Source organism: Chinchilla lanigera, unplaced genomic scaffold (genome assembly GCF_000276665.1).
Source record: "Chinchilla lanigera isolate Chin_1 unplaced genomic scaffold, ChiLan1.0 scaffold00004, whole genome shotgun sequence".
NCBI classification, from domain to species: domain Eukaryota; kingdom Metazoa; phylum Chordata; class Mammalia; order Rodentia; family Chinchillidae; genus Chinchilla; species Chinchilla lanigera.
The window spans coordinates 18,062,608-18,083,440 of NW_004955405.1; the positions used below are offsets into that span (position 1 = coordinate 18,062,608).

Genomic DNA, 20,833 nt, shown 5'->3' on the forward strand with positions numbered 1-20,833 from the left:
ACTGAGAAATAATTTGATTGTGTGTATTTGTTATATATTTTCTTTTTTGTTGTTATATATTTTCTTAATGTTTTATATTTGTTGTAGCATTATATCCTCACAAGAGTGTAAGGTAATTTTTACCACATTTTTGTTCCCATTTGACAGATATAGAAACTGAGGTATGTGTATTTGAACCAGATTTCAGTATTAGCAATGATTTCTAAACCAATGCTTTTCAGCAGGGTTGAATATGGATTTCCCTAAGTATGTATGCTGATTTTTATCTACCGGCATTCATTTTTATTACTACTCATTATGTTAAAAATATGTGCTCATTCAGGAAAACGAAAAGACATAAAACTCAAACAGGAAAGTGACATAAGTTTGATGTAGACAACTTAAAGCAAAAGTAAGGAATGCAAATGATGGATGTGTAAAACTGCACAGCAAGAAAATTTTTAACAATACTTTTACTTCATCCATCCATTCTTTTCTTTAGATCGATAATCTAGATTTAGCAATGGAAAATTGCTGAAACCATCATTCAAAAACTGATCAGGCAGATAGTAAGTATGTTATTTTATGTAAGTAAATATGTTACTTAACAGCTAAAATGTTATCCAATATAGCATAAAATTCATTACATAAAATAAAAACATTTAAGTAGTCATTAATGATAAATACACCATGGCTCCTAGTATCTTAAGGGAGATACAAATAAAGTGACATATTAGTCCAGTATATAAGCCCACTTGATTTAAAGGAATCTGTGATCACGGATGAAACTTGGAAAGAATTTGCTCTGTTCAGGTGTTTTTTATGTGTGTGAGAGCATGCTATTAGGAGCTTTAACCCATGATACCAGATGATGCGGCGCTGTTTAAACAATGCACTTACCCACACTAGAGCACTGCATCCCTAGAGCTATAAACGTAATAGGTATTCCAAATGCACATTGTAAGAACCTATTGTAGGAAACAAAGAACGACTAATGCAGAAATGTCCCCAAATTGGCATATTTTCTAAGGTAACAGCTGATGATATTATTTTAGAACATTACTGTTGACTGTTACATGTGAGAAGTGTAATGAAAGATGAGTCTACAAACAAAACCCAGACCAGAGTAAGCAGAATATCGAATATTAAAATGTTAAATAAACAGGAGAGGATGATTAAACATTTTTAATATAAAAGGGGTGTGTCAGCATAGGCCTTGGAAAAATTAAGATGGCAGTTATTTATATAATAGTTTAGATATTAGAGATAGGGAAAAAGAAGCAGTTTAATTTGTTCTACAATAGAGACCAAATAGAAGAAACGGATTGCAGGTAGTGTAGAGGTCAAATTGACGAGACTTTGTGAACAGATGGCTAAGTACAAGGTTCAAAGCTGATAGCCCAAAAGAATCACTGAAATATAGATGGTACTGGAAGGAAGCAGTCTGAGTCATGAGAAAATGAGTCAGCTGAAGACATGCTGGTTTGAGATTTCAACAGACACTGAGCAAGTGGTGGAAAATGCAAAACAGAATAAAGGGAAAAGCACCGGCTGAAAACGTAGGTTGGAGTATCATCAACATTCAGATTACAGCTGAAGCCCTAATGTCACAGAGAGTGCAAGAGAGAGAATGGGAAAGAGAACTCAGTGCCAAGGGCAGGTCCTAAGGTCTAAACAGATTTCACTACAAGATCAGAAAAGTGGATCCATGACTATGACAGGGGAGGGACTCATACACATGGTCACAGGAAAGGCCGATGTAGAATAGGTTCTACATGTTAATTGCCGGTATCACTGACACCTACACAATAAGTATAAAGAATTTAACTCCTTCAGGTGCTCCAGAGGATGACAGACAAGTGGTTTCCAGATTGTTAATAACTTTTTTCTTGTAATGAGAATGATATAAATGTTTTGTACTCTGTTTTTTCCTGTATATTTCTAATTTTTCCTTTTACATTTAAAGAATTTTTTTTGAATGTTCCTCTTCTTAAAGTTTGAATAACTTCCTAAGGAAGTTGTGAAATATTCACACCCAGAATAGTTGCCTAGAAAACAGGTGGCATTAACAATATCTAAAAAAAAACTTTTCCTGTGTTTATCAGCTGAAGGTGATAAAATGCTTTTCTCTCTAAATGACTCTGGTCCTGTGGGCGCATATTAAATGAGGTGCTGTTGCAAAGTCTTGTTTGTTCTACTGCTACATTTGATCAAATTAACTCAACAAGTAAAAATTAATTTGATGATCAAAATTGACTCAAGAAGAGTAAAACAAAGAATGCAATAAACCCAGATGAGCTTGAATTTTTCTTTGAAGAATTCTAAGGTCAGAGAGTACACCAATTAAACATTTTAACATTCAAGTAAAATATGCTATTTTATTTTTCTTATAATATGCAAAAGTGAAATGGTTATTCATTATTATTCCTGATGATTACAAAATTAGGTCAATGACATGAATCAATATGATACAAGCATGCAGAAAATCTCAGCAATTAATACAAAAGGACAATAAAGTCTTAAAATGTACTAGCAAAATTAATTCAATAATACATTAAAAACATTAATGACATATGATAGATTTGTTCCAGAAATGAAAAACAAGTTGGTTGAATCAGTGAATTTGATGAGATTTAATATTCAAATTAAAAGGTGTCACTATTATAGTCTAAAGATAGCAAGCTCATTTTCTCTACTATTCTGCAATTAGAAAAGTTGTTCTTTCCAGAGCATATTTTATATAAAGAATACTTATGGCATTTTCTCTAAGCCTAATATATACTTCTAGTGAGCTTAGCTATAAGAATTTACACACAATATAGATACCTGGAAAACAGCAACTTCATTTTCCATCACTGGTGACTACTTACAAGTTAAACATAATTCTTTATGTCTTAGAAAACTGCTATAAAACTATCAATAAACATATTGATAGTCATAACAAATTTATGCTAACAATACCTGAGAAACTGTGAAGGTTTATCTTTTAAAGAAACTAAACAGAAGTACTTATTTAAGTAAAAGTAGTATTTATTTGGGCAAATAGATGGATACAAATATTGATAGAGATATGAATTCTGAATTTAGACATTTAATGATCCTCAGCAATGTATGACTGGAATATTTTTGAGAACCTAACAGCATGATTCTAAAGTTCATCTGGAACATTAAAAGTAATAAGACTGATACAATAAATAGCATTAATTTTTACTATGGAGAAAATTTTGACTTCCATAAAAGAACAAAGCCTAGATGTTTCAAACTTCCAACAATTCTAAACTTTTGAAGAGAAGGTTTAAACTATTTGGTGAAAGAGTGAAGCTTTGATTTCTTCTTATTTTTTTAAACTGAGAGTAATTTTTATACTTTCTTCTGACCGCAAATTTCAGTTAAAAATTTTTAAATCAACAATAATGAAAATCTGGAAGAAAACTTATTACCAATATAACAAATGTGTAATGTCATTAATAAATAAAGATACATTTTATATCAATAATAGTACTAAATTTGTTTCAGCAAAATTTTTATAGATATTATCAAGTAATTAACTAAAGAAAAAACTGAAAGTCCAATATCACTAATAAAAATAATTTTGTGATACTATTTTTGTAGTTTAAAATGTTCATACAGTACTTAAGATTGTCAAAGACAATGAGAGAGGCCCTCCCATGCACATCTGAGAGGAGAGTAAACCTATACATTTACGACTATAACGTCATAATGCATTTTTATTCTGCATTCATATTTTTATGAAATGTTAAAAATCTACCATATTCATATTACTTTTGTAATCACAAAAATTTTGTAACCACAGACTATAAGGTCTCACTGTGTAGTTCAGGTTGGCCTTGATCTTAGCATGTAGGCTAGGCTGTCCTTAAACTCATGGCGATTCTCCCACAAGAGCTGAGATTACAAGTTTGCACCACCACGCCTGGCTCCAAAACATAGTTAGAGTTACGATTTATGTGAATTGAGCAAGTTAGTATTTTAAAATATGTTATCCTTTTAAAACATTGTTTTTCTTAATTTACACGTGAGTATCAAATGCCTATGGCTTCAATTCCTGTCCCAGGGAGTAACTGTTATGACAGATAGTAGTGGAAATGAAAATAAACACTTTCATCATATAAGGATGATAAATGTTAGGTATAGTAACTGCTGTAACAATGATAATGATATTAGGAATAGTTAAATATTGAACAATAGCATATGCTGGGTACTATGTTAAACAGAGGTTTTAATATATTTAATAATCAAGCCACATATGGTAGATATTACCCATTTTCACCATATTATTAATAAAAATCTGAATGTTGGAGAAGTTAAGTAAATGACTGGAAAAGCACTAGAACTCAGTTGTAGGATATCTAGACTTAATGTTTGTCTGTGTCATTTATTTGCCATCTTTCCTGAGACATTATATAATTTACCTGATTTAAACTTTTCTCAACTTGGCTGTAAAATGCAAATAACAACACTTAGCAATGCTGTGAAATCCAAATGTGTAAATACTTTGAATAGCGAATTCTATAAGTATAAACTATCACAGACCTTTGGAGCTTCACCTAAGTACTTAAAGGGTCTTCTCTGAAAAGCATTTTTCTTAATTTTGCCAGTTATTTTTGCCCCACTTCATTAAAAACTCTGATATTTGGTGAGAATCATTCTTTTTCTTCACTGGGTCCAATAGTGAAGCTTTGTCCATATGTTGTTTTAGTTAGTGTTTCATTACAGCCTCACCTATTAGTGGCCTCTTTAAAATTAGATTACAACCTCGGAGGCTGTCTTTCTGTGTAAGACTACGTGCGGCAAAGAATAACAATGGCTCTATAGCAAGTTTTTATTAGGCAGTAGTTATACTACAGCCAAAGAACCACAGATGATGTACAGAGAAATAAAATTAACTATAACTAATTTAAAATATAATGGACAGTTTACAAATAAGTCCTTTTTAGCACCTCAAACAAATTTTGGTTGAATTACATTCCATTGGTGATATCTCATTTCACCCCAGTTTCAGCTGGCTAAGATGTTTTTCCTGTTGACTTCTCCATTTCACCAGATAAGTAACTAAAATTTTAAAACTCTTTTTCTTGTTTTTTTTTTTTTTTTTCATTTATGGACAGAGATTGAAGGAAGATCCTACCATAAGTATAGCATCCTACACTAGAAATAGCCAGAGATGTAGAGAAAATGATCCAAATAGGGGGAAAAAGTGAGCTCACCTGTAGTACTTTCTTTCTGCTTTTCACTGTGATAAATCACAGGAAGGAACAAAAATAATTTAAGGAAAAAAATGAAAAAATTTTCAGTTCCATAGTAACCTATGAATAAGAACTCCCAAAACGTTTTTCCTAAAGTAAGTATTGTACTGAGTTTGAATTTTATTTTCTAAAGAGTTGATAGAGAATCTGATTTGTTTAAATTATGGCAAACACGGGAAATCTATTAAACATTTCATTCTAAATTTATAAATGATATATTTACAGTTTCATTCCAAAGCTAATTGTTGGTATCAGAAGTTTGTATCTAAATCACATCACTGAGTAATTAAAATGAATCTTTACTGTTTTAAGCCTTAATGCCTCATCTAACAGTTCAGTTTAGCAGTCTATTTTTAAATATTTGGCAGCAAATTGAAGGAAAATTTCAATTAAACAAATATAAGCTGTTGTCAAAATAAAAGGTGGGGGAGAGATGGGCAAAGAAAGAACTAAATGTGTTACATACGTGTGTCAATTCCTTACAATGGATGCAATCCTTATGTACTGCAAACATGTACTATTAAAAGTCAGAGAGAGACAGAGAAGGAGACAGAGACGGAGACAGAGACAAGAGAATATAAACAGAACTGGTCAGAAAAAATGCTCAGTGCATGTAGGTAATTCGTAATGAATAGATTCATCATAAGAAACTGGTGCATAAACATATGGAATCATAATTCTTTTTATGTTCCCTCTCCTCCTTCTCATCTTCCTCCCTGCTCATAGTTATAAAATGTTTCCCCAAGAATATGAAGCAGTAAAGCAATAAAGTCAGACTATGAGTACAGCGGTCTAACTCTAAGCAGTGTTTCTCACCACCCATCTACACTGTGAGTAACTTGAAGCTTATTTATTTTTCAAAATATTCACCATTTGATATGTAGCAATGAAATATAAAGACTATTCCTGATCAAAGCCATCGTAACTTAACAATAAACAATACTAGCTGTAGTGCAAGCAAAACCATTATGCATCTTCATGATCTAGAGCAGTTGTCATGGGGCAGGAAGCAGTGAAGTAAAGAAGGGGAAACTTCTTAGAACCCTTAGAGGAGCATGAGCATGAGCTCCAGAGGGTTATTGTTACAGAAGAGAATATTTTCACTATGCTCATCTCATTGCCCAACTCTAGAAAGTCTTACCCTTTCAAACACCCTTGCTTTCTCTGAAATTTCCCTTCACATTTTCCCTCCACTTAGGGAATAGTTTTATTTCTTCATGCTTTTGGTCACATGTCACCTTCCCCAGGAGGCCTTTGGGCCCCACACTGCCTCTGATTGCTCCTAAGCATCCTGCTGTCCTTCTGATCATAGTGTTTACTCTGCAGAGAGAATATTATAATACTCCATTCATACGTATGCTTCTCCCAAACTGTCAGGATCTTCCCAGCAGGGGCAATAAATTCTAATTCACCTTAACATAGTAATCAAATGTAATGGTTATAAAAAATTATAATATTTTGTGAAAATAGAAGATAATATCTGCCTCAGATGCACCACTCAAGAAGCATTTGGTAAGTGGACAAATATATTTCAAAATATAGCACAGCTCATAATACATCTTCTCTTGTGTCACCTCATTTCATTTCATGGTAAGGCCCCCATGGTAAGTGTCATGTTCTCATTTTAAATAATAAGAAATCCAAGACACAGAAAAGTGGAGAAAATTTGCCAAGGTCAGACATGTTTCCAAAAAAACCCGGAGATTCAAATTCACGTCTTTGAATTCCATGCCTAGAGTTATCTTTCTCACGACTCAGATAAGGAATTGGTCTCTCAGCAGAGTACAAATTTAACAAATTTCATGCTCTAAAAAATTTTACTACCTTGAAGTAGTTGCACTCCACAGAAAGGTTTTAACTTTACATCTCAAGTTAACTGTTTACTGCAGAGCAGAGCGGTAGTAAATAATAGATATGATCATTGCGCTTGAGAGAATTTAAAGTTTAGTGGCAAGGATCAGAAAAAAACAAAAGTAACTTTAACCCATGCAGGAAAGGCATGCAATAATAGACTCAGTAGTTCATTGACAATATCTTTATTAAATAACTAAATCCATGTGTCAAACTTGGTGTGATGTACTAGGGATATGAGGATTTCAAGAGGAGAACATGGGCTCTCTCACCCCTCAAAGAAAAAGATGTCACACAAGGATTGATTAAGAGCAGACCCAAGAAAGCGGTAGAATCCAAAAGTTGAACTTTACCGGTTAACTTTTAAAAGTAAGGGTAAGGATGGTCAAACAGGAAACCTTTGACAAGTGCTGCAGCATGGAAATGTGTGGGATTGTTGTGAGAGAACCTGTTTAATTAGAGACAATAGGGAAAATGAGTGATTAAGACTTTAATGTTAAGAACCTTAAATGTCAGGGTTAGATTTCATTTATCATTTGATAAGCAATGGGGAGCCACTGGGAGCTTGAGCAGGCGAATGACATTATTAGAGCTGAGAGCTGTAAAGTTTGGCCCATGCAGAAAAAGCAGAACGCTGTGAGAAACTCAAAGCAAGAGTGCTCTTCAGGCTCACAAGGATAAGGATGATAAAGTAGCATCATGTAACTACACCATTATATTACAGAAAATATTTAGGTGATCTAAGCTAAACATATTCTTTAGGTTTATTCTCTAAAATAAATGAGATGAATTTAAGAGCATCCCTGCTGATGAGTTTTCATACTAAACAAAATGCCTATTCGGGTGAGAGATTGTAACTCATCAGTTAAATTAGAGTTGTTATTTCTTTGAACTAAAATCCCTTTGGTAGTTGTGGAGAGCATCTATTGCAGATTTAAAAAGAAGAAGAAGAACAGGAAGCACACAGCAATTTTTCATAGTTATCACAGGTGACATCTAAACTGGCAGAGTGCAAAAAGGAAAGGCATATAAATTAGACAAATAGAAGAGTTTCTTTACCCTCATCCGCAGAAACCAACAGAAGTATATAAAGAGATAATGAACTTGTCCAGGGCAGCTGTTTCTGAATGAGCATGCCCAGAAAGCTACCTATTCTGAAAGATATTGCTCAAAAATTCACTTCTGATTGCTGTTTTCAAAGTAAACCACTTTAGGATATTTTTGGTGTATTCTCATTTAAGTTAGTCAAAACATTTCATGCATAATGCATCATTTTAAATTATGTCAAAACTAAGTGTATTCATATAATTATAACAATTGGTATTCCTAAATACCTAGGAAGATGAACTTCATTAATTTAGTTAGATAGTTTTGGGGGGTTTTTTTGTTTTGTTTTGTTTTGTTTTGTTTTTTGGTCTTTTTGAGACAGAGTCTCACCACGCAGTTCAGGCTAGCCTTGAGCTCATTTTGTAGCCCAGGCTGGTTTTGAACTCACAACCGTCCTCCTACCTCAGCCTCTCAAATGCTGGGATTACAGGTGTGTGCCACCACACCAGATTAACTTGATGTTTTTATCAGATGGTATAGGAAAATCTTCGCCTGATGGTGACCATTGAGTCTGGCTTTTAAAAGATAATGAATAACTGCCTAATGATAGATATTTTATTCTAAAGAGATATGGCTTTTCATCATATTACACCATCATATTGTATTAGTTGACAAAATAAACCTGGATTATAAATTCCATGAGATAGTGTATAAAGGAAAAATTATGGTATCAATTAAACTTTGAAAATGGAATACTTCTTTCTTTGGAAATACATATATGCATATTACATATTGAAGTCTGATATGTCCTGCCTACACAATAAAACCCATTTAATTTTACTGAACTGAGAACACTCTAAACTTCTTTGGTCATGTAACCCATTTATTTTCCTTTAATATCTATTTGTACTACATAGTGACTTTAGAAAATATTGCCAGAGAACAAAGAAGTCAGCCTCACATACTAGGAAAGCCTGAAGTTAAATAAAAGTTCTGCTCACCTCTAACCCCACTTCTCAAAAAACTGTAATAAGGTCTGGCTTGAGTCCACTCACTGAGTGCTAATGTTTAACACGGGTATTTATGGATTTCTGTATTCTTTTTAAAATTATTCTTGGTTTATTAGTACGTGCTTACGTTCCTTGTGGGGAGTTACTGCACTTACTTGTAGCACATTTTAGTTTCTGCTTCTGACCCCTTTCTTTCCCCTCCTGCCATCTCTTCTTCCACTTCCCATTTGAGAAAGAACTATCTCCCTGCCTCCTGTTACCTTTTATTTTGCCTTGTATTTATGTTTTGGGTTTTTCATAGAAGACAAACTATGCAGTATTTAAGCTTCTGTATCAGATTTATTTGTAGAATTTCTGTATTCTTACCCAACCCTGCCTCAAAAATAGAAAATTATCTTTATTATGTCTCCTTATTTATGCTGCTTTCCTTCACTCATTCAACCAATGCTTCGTATTCTAACACCATGAAGAAGCATGATATGCACTGGAGAGAAATGGTGAACAGACCCCAGAGTCCTCACTTTCCCTAAGCAGGCACTGGAGTAGAGGAAAAAAGACTAGAGCCTGATATATTTTTGCTAAGGAAAGTATCTTGCTCTGTGGGAATTGCCCATATATTGTACTGTACTTATTGCAAATAAACTAAACTCTGGAGTATGAGAAGGCAAGAGGCAAGGAAGAGATTCCCACAAGGCCTTTGTGTGGGAGAGCAGAGATGAGCCTGACGGAAAATCTTCTCCTTGCTCTTGCATTTCCCTTCTAAGCAAAGCTAAGAAACACTGTCCAGACTCTGGGGCTTGTACGATAACCTGTTGGTGGAGGAAGGGGCACCATGTCTTGCAGAAAACTGACCTGCTTCTTCCTCAGGCAGCTGCAGGTGCTACATGTAAGGATGAAGAGCTGGAGCTGACTCTCTTCCCACCCTGCCTCCTGTAAATTGAGAGTAATAAGGGACAATGAAATTAAGCTACAGCTCTTCTTGCAGGGCTTTTCCTCTAAATGTTTTCAACTCTGGAAAAGTTCTTCTGTGTAACATGTGACTTAGAGTGTTGACTATAACCATCCTTTCAGCCCAGAAACACTTCTTTGTTGAGGTAGAATATGGCTCTTTGAGGTCTGTACACAAAATATCAGCTATGTTAGGGCATTGCTGATCATCCCTTTATGGATCTGTTTGCTTCTTGTCTGAAAAATGATTTGAAGAGAAGGTCCAATAGATTTTTAAAATCAATATATAGGTCATATATAGGCTAAATTAAGTTTAATAAACATTAATAAAATTAAATTTTTGCATTATTCTTACAACCCCCCCAAAGCACCAAATTGGTAGCAGTATAGTAGGATGAAAATTTAAATGTTAGAAAATGAAAAGCTGGGATACATTATTGTATGCAATGATTCTACATTTTAAAAGGGGAACAGTTATTAGACGGTCTGGACCATTTGTCTTCCTGACCAGACCTCTCTCACTCTTTTCTCTTTAGAGTAGAAAATGGTGCAATTATTCCGTTATGCTTCATAAAATAGTAAATTATCTCCAATTACTGTAAATTCATAGTAGCAGTAAAATGCCTGTGTAGAACAACATACTCCCCATGGTCATCTTGAAATGTATTACAGTATCATAAAATTATAACTCTGAAAGGAGTTTCAGAAAACATGTCTAGCCCATTTTCCTTGCCTCTAGGCAGTACTGAGCTGCAAATGATTCCAAAAAAATAGGTAAAGAGAAGAGTCAACAATTATTCTTGTTAGCTGCAGGGTCCATTACATTTATATACTGACAAATATTTTTACCCACATTGTACATACATTGAATATTCCTTTATGTTCATAGTCAGCTAAATTCACAAAAATTCATATTATATCATTTCAACACAAATGAAGTTTTGAGCTACAGACAAATTAATAACTAGATCTGTCATTCACTTTCCCCATGAATTTTTGAGAAATACTTTCATTTCTTTACCTTCACATTTCTTTTTGCCCCTACATGACAGTGTTGCTTAAACAAATCTTTAACCACTTAGATGAAATATCCCAAAAAATGTTTTAAGAGCAGTAGAAAAATCTAGCCTCTGCACAAGAACGTTTTTGTGCTCCCACAGAAAGCATAAAGTAAGCACAGCTTTGCCCATGGATGCTGTTGAATATTAGTGATTTCTAAAAGAGCGTAATTACAAATTTTTGTCAGGAATCTTTGAGACGCCAAATATCTCTGTGAAGTGTTAGCACGGTCAGCTGTCCTATTGTGCGCACACCAGCTGGGTTTCCTTACAAAGTTCCACAGTTGAAGGTTGCCTTAAAAGTGTTTCTGAAACAATTCTGAGACATGACTCCATCAACCAAATACGTATCAAGTTCTTATAAAATTTCTCTCTTCTCTATATTCTGAAAACTGTAAGGAGCAAAGGAGGTAGGCTCTAATGAACTGAAAAGTGTAGCAGATGGCCTTTGAAATTAGTCTCTTTGATACCTGGATCTGTCGCTAACAAGCTGGATGACCCTGAAGAGGTCATTTATGTTCTCTACATTTTAGGTACTTGTCATTAAAATGAGAATAATTGTATCTGCCATAGGTCAGAGAAAGGATTGGGTGAGATAACTTATGAAAACTATTAGTCAAATAAGTTGGCCCTTAGTCCATATTTATAGCTACCATTGATAATATTTTTACTGTTAATAGTAATACTGTCTCTACACTGGAATGCCCAAATATGGAGACCCAAAAAAGCCCAACATAGTTTCTTAGTGATGGTATAGTGTCCACTAGCAGAAGTGATTAGGGTTTTACTCTCATTGGGGTATTTCCCGTGTGTGTTGGTGATTTACATGCTTAGGGTTCATGCAAAATCTCTGATAAATAAAACGCTCCTATTTATGTTTTACTTTATAAATGGGAAGATTATGGCTTATGGTAGTAATATAGCATGCCCAACATGACTAAATCAGTATTAAAGCTCAAGGTTTCTCAGTCCAAGGTCAGTGTTTTATTCTTTACATCAATCTTTGCCATTTGCCATACAGAAGAACAGTTCTTCCCATGTTCTCTCCCAGGCCATCAACCATTTAGTTACTGCCTAGCTTAAATTCCCATAGTACATTACACTCACTTATTACAGAAGAGTTACTTACTATATGTCTTTTTCCAAACTGTAAACTCAGGAGGTCAAGGAAGATTCCTTTTCACCTGTGTGTTTCAAGATCTATATCCAAATCTGTGCTCTGCCTCTAGACGGCTGGATGGGGACTTCTTGTCTCCCCCTCCTAGTAAGCAGGGCAGCCTAGTTTCTATCCTGGCCCCTTTGAAATCCACAAGCAGCCCTGTAAATGGAGACACATTTTTGTGGGGATTAGTAGATAATAAAGATTAAGGAGGCAGCCAGTACCAAATTTTAAATCCTTTCTGTTCTAGACTGAGGATAAACTCTTGAGCTTAGTGTCTTAGAAAAGATTAATCTCCTAGCAATATAAAGGACAAATTAGTGAGAGTTGGAGGTCCCAATAAAATCATTCATAGGCTAATTAAATTCCCTCTTTGCTCAATTTTGTTACAATTATATTGTTATAAAAGGTTTATTTACATCTATGATTCCTTGATAGGAATTGAGAAATACAATATTCTTAAGTGCGTTTTCCCTTTACATTTCTCTGCTTTAATATAATGCAGTCATTATCCGTGTGGGCCCACAGTGCTCCATGTTAAATTCACCAACTGCTGTTCTGCACATTCCCTCAGCCAATTTATTTCAATTTCAGAAGGAGCAACCTACTCCACAGTAGATGACTGCTGACTGCAGTTCCACACCATCACTCTTGGAGAGTAAACTCTTATCAAGCAAAAAGCTTCCACATGTGAGCATGGATGTGATCAATTCCCTGTCAGCAGCAGCTTTGGGCTTGGTAGACCCCTGCCTTCTGCACCTGGGTTACAAAGCAGGTGACAATTCACCTGCTCAGGCACAGACCTTGTTTTATATGAATGCTTTAAAAAATGTAAAGGATAAGAAATAGGTTTCACAGAGATCTCCAAACTTGTCATTGCAGGAGTCAGGGCTAGGTCACATTTTTAACATAGTGGTGACCAGTTATCATAAATGTTGGTGTTTACTTTGGTATGAAATTATATAAATCTTAGAGGAACAGCATAAGACAGAATTTTCAAAGTTAGAGGCTTAGAGCCTCCATAGTCAGAAATTTTCCACTAATAGCTATCATCCAGTTAAAATAACTGTACTTGCCAAATGAATTATTCTGAGGTAGATACATGGATGAGAAAATGTTTATCACTTAGGCAGTGGGGGCACCTCCTTATCTCTGACTCTTCTCTGTACTGATTCCATCAAAAATTTGATCTCTGTAGAAATAATATAGCCTAGTACTTGACAAAAACATTTATTCTTGAACTGTACTGCCCATGACCTTGCATTTGTGAATAGCATATCAGAATAAGGCATTTTGTCATTTAACATGCATGTTTAGGAATTTTTGTTAAGTGTTGTTTATGACTTGAATATGGATGCTAAGATCTCTAGAAAGGTATGTACAGCAGTCTACTGGGGTAGGTATTTTTAAATTAGAGTTGCTAAATATTTCACGTGTAATACTAAGAAAAGTTTTTCATGTAATTTGAAAAAATTAGCCATCTCATTCAAGTCTGTGTGCAAGCTTCATGTACTAAGATCAGTGTAAAAACTAATGCTACACTATCATCTGCTCTTCTTTGAATGGTAATAGTCAAATTTACTATTTCTACCATGTAGAAAACTGCCTGAGCTTCCTAACAAGACTCTCTTTGATACGATCCTATTTAGTTTGTAAAACTTGTCCATCTGTATTCTCTGGAGACACTCAATCCTTATATTTTTCTTATATAATGTTTTTCATATATCATAATTTCCTTCAGCCTAGAAGGTCCCTCTTAAATACATTCTCACTTTTTTTTAGCTGGTAACTCTTAACCTTTTAAGATTTGGTAAATATCACTTTCACCAGGAATCCTTCTCTGACTCAATCTTCCGAAAAGAATGAAGGATTTCTATTTTGGGAAGTAGTTAACTATGTCTCCAGAGAGTTGACTTGGCTCCCTTGGTGTGAGGGCCTAGTGAGCACACATGTATCTTTACAGATGAATTTCAAAAACCTAGGACTCACAGAAACAAAGAGAAACATGTCAAATCATTTTGGAAGATTCCTTTAATTTCTAAATTAATACATAAGTTTTTTTTTCCTAAGCTAACTTACTTAAATAGCTTTATTCTTCCCTTGAGTAAGGATGGAAGCTGATTAGGCATCCTCCAAGGCATGGATGAGAAAAATATCCTCGCTCTTCTTTTTTACTTAATCCCAAATATAACCAGTTGTTGTAGTGAAGGTCCCAGCTGCCTCTTAAAGACCTGCTGGGAAACAACAGGATCCAAGAGACTGGGCCAACCAATCAAGCTTAACGTTTGCATCCAGAGGCTTTCCCAGAATCAACGAATTTCAGATCCCCAACTCCCTGTTGGTTCCACTGCTTGTGGGAAATATTTCCACAAAGAAAATGGCCTGTGCTTAGGGGAAAGAACAACTCACCCAACTCAGAACATTTATATATGGAGATGTCAACTCAGTCAGTTCGGGAGAATAAAGCAACTAATTTATATGCGATTGTTAAAACTATGAATTGCAAAAGTTGAGAGGAAGAACTGCTTATAGCTTGGTTCCTGTGTTTCTTGAATTTCTGTTTAGCTGCCATTGTTTCCTACTCACAGTTATCAAAAATACTACTTCACCAATAAAACCAACCTCACATGCCATACACACGGTACCTTCTAAGACACTCTTCTTCTGTTCTACATGTATATCAGATGAGGGAAACAAAAACATTCAATAAAACCTATATGAAAAGCCTGTGCTTACTAGAAAGTTAAATAATGTTTCCATGGTTAAATTTCATTCTAAAAAAGATTTTTTTTTAATTTTTAAAATTTCACTCTAATATGTAGTTGAGAGGTATTATAAACATCATCTGATCCAAGTTCCTCACTTTGGCACCTGACAATCTAAAGCATATACAGCTTAGAGTAAGATGGCACAGCCAGTGTCAGCCTCAACAATATAGGTCCCTCACTTGAAGGCAGTTCCACTGCCCCTTGCAAATGCCTCATTTTTCCAAACAGGAATGACGTAGGAATGTGAACCAGTATTCAGTGTAATGCTAAATCATCTTTGTCTCAAGCAGAGCGTCATAGCGTTGTGAGCCTTGGTCTGGAATTACACTGACTTCCATACTTACACGCTCCATGGCCGAGGTGTGCTTCTTTTCCTTGAAATTACTCCTGCTCTGTCCTCTCCTTTCTTTTCCCTCTGACAAACCCATTTCCCAATCATGCGCACCTCATTGCCTACATCCACACGACTCATTGCCCTACCTGACTCTCAGAATGTAGGGCATGCGCGTGACTGTGAGGACACACACCAGAAGCCACCTCTTTTTCCGGGCATTCCTAGACTTGGTATATGAACATTAGTGATCCCTGGAAGCAGGTAGCCTCATCTGCTTACTGAGGGTAAAAATGATCTTTGTCTACTGGGCACATTCAACATTCCATCTTAAATAAAAGGTAAAGAAGGGGCTCAAGTGAATTGAAAAGATCTGCAAAGAAAGGAAGACTGCTAACATCAGTGCTGGTTTTGTCTGACCCCAGAATCAGGGCTTTTAAATGCAGTGAGCAACTGCACATTTTCATTCTACCCTGACTCGGGCTTCTCCAGCAGACTGTCACAGTCCACCTCTCCACCATCACACCCTGCCTCCGTGTGCCTTCCTGGCTCTGTGTATGCCTCAGTGTTGGGAGAAGGCTGGGCCAGTGACCTCTGGCAGGCGAAAGCCTGCTGAACAGGTATAGAATTGTCAGAGATGCTACTAGAAAGCAAATAGAGGAAGCTTTCAAAGAATCACTTTTGAAACCCATATTGTATCTTTAATGTCTCAAGGACAAGCATTGTTTGTTTTGTTTTTTCCTTTTTTGTTTTTTGTTTTTCTTTTTGAGATAGGGTCTCACTATGCAGTTCAGGTTGGCCTTGAGCTCACTTTGTATCCCAGGCTGGTCTCAAACTCACAACAATCCTCCTGCCTCAGCTTCCCAAGTGCTGGGATCACAGGCATTCACCACCACGCCTAGCTAAGGACAAGTTTTGTATAAAGCCATCAAACCTTGTTATTTGTTTAACTAGCAAAGAGCCTGTTGAAAAGTGAGTAGTATATAATTTAATAAATATAATTTAAGGCAACTAGCACTGATTGAGTTCTTCATATGTAATACATGAGAGCCCTTCTCTCCAGTAAAGGAGAGCTGAGAAAAGCTGCACTGAACCACATATGTTAATGAAATATTCCCCTCGTCACTGTTTTTAGAACTTTGAAGGAGATGTTTGGTATTTATCATGTTTCCTGGCAAAATTTCTAAGACTTTTTGAAGTATAGCTCTGTTACACATGCCTTGAGTATACTCTCCTTTCTTCAAGTTCATCACCACTCATGAAATTAGATATAAATGACTGCAAGAAAGATATGAAAGAAGGTCAATTCCAAAACAGTCCAAGCAAGCACATGAACTTCTAACTAGTTATTAAAGGTTTGCTATAAATTGTGCTGTCAGTAAAATTTAACATACCTAATTCAAATTCCAAATGGGATTAGTACCACAGACCTTCCTGGTTGTAGATGAGCTCCACTAACTTTGTAGCCTACCACTTGAGTCTGATAAGTTTAAATGAGAGAGTTGAGGCATGGTGATATTTTGTAACCATTAAGTTCTTATGAATAATAAAATCTCAAGTTTTTGAGAAACGTTTTTTGGGATTGGAATTGAACCCAGAATTCACACTGAGTTATATCCCCAGCCATTTTATTGCTTTATAAGAGACAAGATCTTTTTTTACTTTAAAGAGAGTAGTAAATGAGAAACAAATAAATAAAGAAATAGAACAGTGTCAGGATACCAATATCACAAACATAAACAAATCAAAGCAAGAACATTCAAAGTGATACAGAGTCTCAAGACAAGATAACACAAATCAACAGTGGTTGTTACATTACATATCGCTATCCTCAACTATATTGCTCAGATTACAAGGTGTAAGAATGAAAGATTGCTCAAGCCACTATAGGGAATAAGAAAATAATTATTTGATAAAACAGTAGAGGAAATACAGAGTTTCACTAGACAAGATGGTAAGAGTTCATCATTGTAAATCCATTGCATATTATTACCTTCAGATCAGTTGCTCAGACCACCAGACACAAGCATGCACTATCGATCAGAACATAAATAATTGTAATCATTAACTGTTCATTTCAATACACCATCAAACATCAGGAATACAGTTATTGCAGCTATTCATATATATACCTATATTTTGCATTCCTTCTTTCTTTTTTCTTCTTTCCCTCACCCTAGTCGTTCCTTCCTTTGAGCAGTTTCTTTCCCTTTCCTATCATCTATTGTACGTTTTCAGTTTTACCTAGTCTTTCAGGTTCCTACACCAAGGAGACAATACTTCTGTAACGAAGAGATACAAATGGCAAATAAATACATGAAAAAATGTTCAACGTCATTGGTCATTTGAGAAATTCAAATTCAAACAATGCTGAGATTCTATCTCCTCCCAGAAAGAATGGCTATCATCAAGAAATCAACCAATAACTAATGCTGGAGTGGCTGTGGGGAGAAAGGAACCCTACTCCACTGCTGGTGGGAGTGTAGAGTAGTGAAACCACTGTGGAAATCAATTTGGAGATGCCTCACAAACCTAGGATTAGAAGTCCCATTTAACCCAGCTATTCCCCTTCTGGGTATTTTTCCAGAAGAATTAAAGACATCATACCACAGCAATATATGTGCACCCATGTTTATAGCAGCATAATTTGTTATTGCTAAATCTTGGAAACAACCCAGATGCCCATCCACTGAGGAATGGATAAAAAAGATGTGGTATTTTTATACAATGGAGTATTACTCAGCTATTAAAAAAGATAATCTCAAGGCTTTTCTAGGTAATTAATGCAGCGAGAGACCATACTCATAAGCGAAATAAATCAGACCCGGATGAGACAGGATCTTGCTAGGTCACTAAGCTGTACATGCTGGGCTCAAACTTTTGATCCTCTTGCATCAGTCTCTTAGAGGGCTGTGATTACAGGCCTGGTTCATCATGGCTTTATCTTCTCCTTATTGCCTAAGCTTCCACTTTGTAACACTAATTGTTAATCCAATGTGCTCTATAATTTTTAATAAATGATGTCACCTCTAAGTAAGTGACTATTAATATCCATCATTTAAAAAGTACTTTCACTGAAAGTGAAAAGTTATGATGAGAGGAGATCCTGCTTTTACAAGACTTTTTTACCCTTCTTTATTTTAAATTTCTATTTCTACTAGTTCCTGTTTGCAGTACATAATGCCTACACTCATCATGGGGAGTTGATACATGTGCATAATACATCTTAATATTTTTATGCTCCCCTCCCCCTCCCCCTCCTTCCCTGTAGTTCTTTATCCACTTTCCATATGCAACAGAAACATGTGTTTAATACAGATATGGTGGGAAGAGCAGGATATCTTTTAAGGTTTTCCAGCGAATTAACCATTGTGTCCACGCATGTCTAGTAGGCTCCAACACCAAGCAAGACAGCAGCTAGTAGATTCCTAAGCGAAACCTACCCTAAGCTGCTGTGTATCTAAACATGTGTTTTGTGTTGTTCAGCCTCTGCATCTCCATTCTCACCCATGGGCTCAGCTCTGCGGGTCACCTCACTGTTTCAAAAGGACTGCGTCTAACAGCTACCTGTGCATTTAGCTGGTGCAGGGAATAACAGTTGCAGAAAGAAAAGAAAGGATAAGTTAGTATTTAACAAACCGGTAGAATGGATTTTGAGATTTCTTAGCTCTTACTTCAGAAATCAACGAAGGAGATTGTGAAAGAAATGAAAAAAGGAATTATACTAAAGATAATAATAGCTAATGTGCATTTCATTAGGTCCTGTATGAGCTAATAACATCTACATGCTACAGAAAGGAAACTGAGTTTCGTAGGAATTGAGTAAATTCTTCAAATCCATTCTCTCAGCTACAGTATTATACTGTTATATTTAAAATGCTTTGTTTACTTAAAATTTGGAAACATATTTACTGCATAAAACCAGTACCTTCATGCATATAGTATTACTATATCCCACTGTCTTGGTTATTTTTTTTTCGTTGCTGGGACAAAATACCTGACACCCAAAATTAAGGAAGAAAAGGTTTATTTCACTTACAGTTCATGGAAGTTTCAATACGTACTTGGCAGATTATAAGGCAGAGTGGCACGTGGCAGAGGGCTGCATCTCAGGGCAGCAGCACACAGCCAAGCCGCAAGCACCCACCAGGGCGGAATGGGGGAGGAATGCCCCCAAGCAGCTTCTTCCTCTCCCTTACATATGCAAACTATCCACTCCAGGGCGGGTGCAGCTCTCACACCCATATTCAAACTCTAAAAGCCTGCCCCATGTCCGCATGAGGCATTGGGGGGACACACAGACACAAACCACAACACCCACCCATCCTGGGTCAAAGAAAACTGATGCATTTTATATTTCCTTACTTTCCAGCAGGCATCTAAAGGTTTAGTTTTCCATTCTTGGTATTAGAGCACAATAAACTAAAAAAAAAGTTCCCTTGTAAATCTGAAACAAATCAACAGATACATTTTTAAAAGCCATTTCAATGTCTGCTCTATAAAGGTTTGAGAAGAAGTTAAACGTGCAGTAGTCTGAGTTTAAACAAAGGACTTGCTTCATTTCACATGAAGCCCAAAGAAGGCAGGAAGTATCATAAGTATTGAGTTCAACCTAAGAAATACAGGAAAGACAGCAGAGGCAATTGAGATATGAGAGAATAAATGAAAATATGTTTCATGGGGTTTTTTCTCCGCTCTCTGGCCTTGTGTGACTTCTTTAAGGGATTATAGTACTCACTTTGGCGATACGTATACTAAAAAAGGACTATAATGTTAGCACATAAATCCTTGGATATTTTTATTTCTGATGAGAAGTAATCTATCCATTTATTGTATGTATCTCAAGATCCTCAAGAAAAATGAGAAAAATCTTTAAAAACTCCTCAAATGAAAAACAATATACTAATTTCTTTGTTTGTTTTCTTCTTTTTAGTTTAGTACTTCATCATTCTTTGGCAAATATTGTAATACAATAAAAATGGTCAATTTCTCAGTTTACCTATACACAAATAAAGGCATTTAAAAGTATCTTACAAATATCTATTAAGGCTTTGTTAATAAATATCTCACACTCCTGACCCTGGGACGTTAACTACTTCAAGAACTTGCAGCCCTGTGTTGAAAGGACTCTTTCCCAACCTCTCCACAGGAATTAAGTTCTTACCCTCCTTATCGAGCTTTTTCTTTACTTTCTTCAAAGCTCTTGTCACTGTGTAGCTTTTTTTTTTAGCGTCCCTCTTAGTCTATTTCCATAAAAGCCAAGGACTTTCTTTTGTTTGCTATAACATGTCTTGGGAGAGGAAGTCAGCGATTATTATTTTAATGGTAATTCCGTGGTCTTTAAACAGGTGAATGTTGAAGACTGTTACCTAGAAAAGCATAGGCTTGAGTAAACATGAGTGATTAGAAATAATT

At 35.6% G+C, this 20,833-nt stretch overlaps 1 protein-coding gene across 3 annotated transcripts in view; it reads left to right on the top strand.

Moving 5' to 3' along the window:
- The window catches only part of Syt1 (synaptotagmin I), a 532,145-nt gene that overhangs the window by 222,596 nt on the left and 288,716 nt on the right, over positions 1 to 20,833 (top strand). Inside the window, exon 1 of one of the 3 annotated variants that reach the window (XM_005374358.2) lies at positions 530 to 548. The exons of the other annotated variants lie outside the window; for them this stretch is intronic. The gene's annotated coding sequence lies outside the window, so the exon portion shown is untranslated. Of the gene's footprint in view, positions 1 to 529; positions 549 to 20,833 lie in introns of those variants that run through there. 3 annotated transcript variants of the gene reach the window in all.